Source organism: Berghia stephanieae, unplaced genomic scaffold (assembly GCF_034508935.2).
Source record: "Berghia stephanieae isolate SIO BIC M18660-M18661 unplaced genomic scaffold, UCSD_Bste_1.3 scaffold6618, whole genome shotgun sequence".
NCBI classification, from domain to species: domain Eukaryota; kingdom Metazoa; phylum Mollusca; class Gastropoda; order Nudibranchia; family Aeolidiidae; genus Berghia; species Berghia stephanieae.
Window position 1 is genome coordinate 1 of NW_027628198.1, and position 4,503 is coordinate 4,503.

At 64.1% G+C, this 4,503-nt stretch overlaps 1 non-coding gene and 1 pseudogene across 1 annotated transcript; both read left to right on the plus strand.

Annotated features, from left to right (window-relative positions):
- The first annotated feature begins 193 nt into the window (after positions 1-193).
- On the plus strand, positions 194-2,241 carry LOC144962175 (small subunit ribosomal RNA; annotated as a pseudogene).
- Positions 2,242-2,445: 204 nt separating this feature from the next.
- LOC144962174 (5.8S ribosomal RNA) lies at positions 2,446-2,602 on the plus strand. The gene has a single exon (XR_013643386.1). It is a non-coding gene; the product is annotated as a 5.8S ribosomal RNA (ribosomal RNA).
- Positions 2,603-4,503: the final 1,901 nt, after the last annotated feature.

A 4,503-nucleotide genomic window follows, 5' to 3' on the forward strand; every position in this document is an offset into this window, starting at 1 on the left:
TGTCCGGGCGGCGGACAGCCCGCCCCAGCAGGGGAAAAGGCCCAAAGGGGGGTAAAGTTTGTGCGGTAGAGTCGAAAAGGGCCCGTGGGGAAAGGAGTCGAGCGCTGGGAGTTCTCGGCGTTGGGCTTCGGTCGTCGGCGCCCGTAGCCTCCTTTCCCAGCGGGTCCGTCCCGCGGGTTGGAAATGGATACGCTACCGGGTTGATCCTGCCTGTAGTCTTATGCTTGTCTTGGGGTTAAGCCATGCACGCCTATGCTCACCCTACACAAAAGGGGGAAAGCCGCGAACTGCTCAGTATATCGGCGTTAATACACGGGGTGGGCGATGTTTGCCCGGACACCTGTAGGAATCCCAGAGCTAATACGTGCACACGAGTCCTCCTCCTAACGGGGTTTACCTCCGGGGGGAGAGGGCGCATTTTTTTGGATCTTGCCGGCGGCGGGTGGTTAACGCCGCCCGCCAGGCTGAGGCGAACTCTGGGTATGTGACGCCCGCTTTTTAGCGGCCGTGCCCGTTTGCTCGCCGTCCCATAAAATTTAGACGGCCCGGGCAAGAGCCCCCCGTGTTGGCTACGGGTGACGGAGGATCAGGGTTCGATCCCGGAGAGGGAGCCTGCGAGACGGCTACCACGCTTAAGGGTGGCAGCAGGCGCGCAACTTACCCACTCCAGCACGGTGAGGTAGTGAAGATAAATGTCGGGGCGGGGGCTCGCATGCGAGCCTAGCGGTCGGATTGAGCGTAGACCAAACACGTGCCGTTGTTTGACCTATCGGAGGGAAAGCCTGGTGCCAGCAGCCGCGGTAATTCCAGCTCCGATGGCGTATGTTGTAGTTGCTGCGTTTTAAAACGCTCGTAGTTGGATCTCTGAGGTGACGGCAGCGACAAACCGGGGGTTTGACGTTGCCCCGGCGATTATGCACCGTCGTGGTTTTGGGGATGGAGCAAGCGGTGCCTTCCGGTGCCGAAACCCGGACCCTCGCGACGGATCTCGCCGGGCATCGCTTGCCGTCGCTGGCCGGTTTAGTCTCTTTCCGTCTTAAGCCGTGTCGGCTTGGTACGTGGCGTATCTGGGCCGACACTAAGGTACGGGCGGTGTTCTCCCTGAATCAATGGAGTGCTCAAAGCAGGTCGTGCTCGCACAGCTTTGCTCGGAACGATGTGATGACGCCACCGCCCGCAAATGTAACCACGGACCGGTCTCCGTGGGGGCGGTGGGCGAGGTCTATAGAGACGGCGGGGGGCGGCGTACTACCGCGGGAGGGGTGGAATCCGACGATCGGGTGGGACAAAACAAGAGCGAAGGCACCGGCCAAGAGCGCCTTCGTTGATCATGAACGAAAGTCGGGGGAACGAACGCGATCAGGTACCGCGGTAGTTCCGACAGTAAACCATGCCGACCGGTTACGCGGGGACGTCCCTGTGGGGAAGCCTCGCGAGGCCCGGAGAAATCAGAGTGCTGGGCTCGGGGGGAGTACGTCGCAAGGCTGAAAATAAAGGAATTGACGGAAGGGCCCCACCGGAGTGGAGCCTGCGGCTCAATTTGACTCAACACGGGGAAGCTTACCAGGTCGGAAACACCGCGTGGGATTGACGGGATGAGGCTCTTTCATGATTCGGTGGGTGGTGGTGCATGGCCGTTGCTAGCCGTGGAGCGATCCGTCTGGTTCATTCCGATAACGGGCGAGGACTCTGCCCTGGCGGATAACAAACGGCGGTCAAGAGGGGTCCGTCTCAGGGGTTTTGGGGGTCGGCTTTCCCGGCTCTCGGGTCGGGCGTCGGTCTTCCCACTCAGGGAGGAGGCGGTGCCCGGACCGCCGTCGCGCGGGCCCGCGTCCTGCAGGGATTGACCTCGAGCATTTGCGTACGAGATGGACCCATAACAGGTCTGTGATGCCTTAGACGTCCTGGGTGCAGTGTGCTACAGTGGTGGCGCCGCCGGCGCGGTGTAGCCGTGAGCGTAGGAGCCCTTCATGCCCGGGGTCGGTCTTCCCTGCGAGTTGGGCCGTGAACTCGGAATGCCACGTAGTCACGGGTCAGACCCCGTGCCGACTAGTCCTGCCCTTTGTACCCCACCGCCGTCGCTACTTTGGTGGCGGGCGGCAGCAGGGCCCCGGGGTGGGCCCGGGGAGACGGAGCTTCGGCACCTAATCGCAGTCGTCGCGATGTCGCCGAACTGCGCTGCCCGAAGGAGGGGAAAGTCGTAACAAGGTTACCGTAGGTGAACCTTCGGTAGGATCACGTCCGATTTCGTTTTTCCCCCAGCCCGCCCCCAGGTGAAGGGTTAAAAAACCCTGTCCTGAGGCCGGGCCTGCTCCCTGGCCGGGACGGTCCCCGGCCCATTAAACGGGGCGGCGGCGTTGCGCCGCAGTAACCGCGCGCGCAACGCTTGCCCCCCCCCCCCCCTTTGTCGTCGTTTGGGCCCTTTAAACGAGAGAAAATAAATACAACCTTTGGCGGTGGATCACTCGGCTCGCGCGTCGATTAAAAGTGCGGCCAGCCGTATTGAGTCGTGTGAACTGCAGCTGCCTCATTGAACATCGACGTCTTGAACGCAAATTGCGGCCGTGGGCGTAAGTCACCGGCCACGTCCGTATGAGGGTCGGCCCTACGACGTCGCCGCAACCGGTCTTCTCGGGGGGGACTGAGCGGCGCGACGTGCCGTACCGGTCGGGTCTCGGCCCGACTGGCGGCCGTAGATCGAGGCTCCCGTCTGACCCGGGAGACGTCGTCCCCACCGGCCTCGGGTATGGGCGGGGGACGACGAATAAGACGCCCCACCGAAGACGGGGAAAGGGCACGCACGCGATCGGCTGCTTCTTCCTCAATCCTGGGCCCTGCTCGATGTACACGCGAGCGGGGGCTTCGTGGGGGTTTTGCGGGGAAGTAAGTATAACGACGCGCGGCGAACCGACGGATGGGGCGATCTGCCGACCTCTTTATCGGACGAGGGTACCCCCCCGAACTAAAGCATTTCAGTAAGCGGAGGAAAAGAAACCAACGGGGACTCCCAGAAACGGCGAGTGAAGCGGGAAGAGCCCAGCGCTGAAACCCCTGGGCCCGTGCCCGCGGGGGGAGCTGTAGCGTTCGGGTCGGTGTCGAGCGGGATCGGGAGCGCCGCGCGAGTCTTCTCGAGCGTGGCTTGCCCAGAGCGGGTTTCCAGGCCCTTGCCGGCGGCGCTCCCTTCCGCCGACCTCGACCCCGGAGTCGGGTTGCTTTGGCAGTGCAGCCCCAAGCGGGTGGTAAACTCCACTAAGGCTAAGACCTGCGCGAGTCCGTAGCGAACAAGTATGTGAGGGAAAGTTGAAAAGAACTCTGAAGAGAGGGGGCAAAGCGCGGGAAACCGCCAAGGGGTAAACTGGCTGAGCCGAGCGACGTGTCCCGCCGGGCGGCTGGTCGCCCGTGCCCCCGCGGAGGCGCCCCCGGGGACGGGGACGCCTTCCGAGTTCGGGGGGCGGGCGCGTGCCCCACCACGGCGGGTCTCCGCTGCCACCGGCACCGGGCCGTTCGTCGCGCGCCCTCGCGGGTCGTCGGCTGCGGGATCGTGGGCGCGAGTTGGCACGAGAAACGGTCGTATTCGGGTGCCGTGGTCGACCGCGGACAAACGGCCCCGGGGGTTCGCCCCGGGGGGTTTCGGCTCCCGGGCGGGCGGCTCGGTCCGTCGAAAGGGGCGCAGCGTTATTCCGGTACCTGCCCGACCCGTCTTGAACACGGACCAAGGAGTCCGGGCGCCTGTGCGAGCCGCAGGGTTCACTAAAAACCCCCCGGCGAAGTTGGAAGCGAGGGGCCCCCCGCGGGCCCAGGGCGGGATCTCTCGGGCGACTCACCCGGGCCCCGGAGCGCACCGCCCCGGGCCCGGCGGTCGCCGCGTTGAAAGGCCCCGTCGGAGCTTTAATGCAGGCGTTGGGGGGCCCCTAGATGGTGATCTTCGCCGGGGCAGAGCGAAGCCGGGGGGGGGAAAAATCTGGTGGAGGCTCGAAGCGACTTGACGTGCAAATCGACCCCCCGACTTGGGGGGTAGGGGGCCGGGAAAAACCAATCGAACCATCAGTAGCTGGGTTCCCCCCGAATTTTCCCCCAGGATAGCCGGTGCCGACGGAACGATTTTCACTCGGGTTAAAACGAATGGTTGGAGGCTTTGGGGGCGAAAAAGCCCCCGTCCTACTTCAAACTTTTAAAGGGGGGGAGGCGCCAGACCCCCCCCTTTGCCCCCGGGGCCTGGCCTAGAATCACGGGGCCGAAATGGGCCTTTTTTTGGGAAGCAAAAATTTGGCCCCTGGGGGGAAAAGAACCGAACCGGCCCCCCGGGTTTTGGTTTCCCAACGCAGGCGCTCACGGGAAAACTAAAAAGGTGGGGGCGGTAAAATGGGAAAAAGCCCGGGCGGTGGCCCCGGAAAGTCGGAATCCGCCCAAGGGGGTGTGTAACCCAAATCACCTGCCCCAACCGACCCGCCCCCCAAATGGATGGCCCCTGGAAAAATCGGACCCCCCACCGGGGCCCCCCGC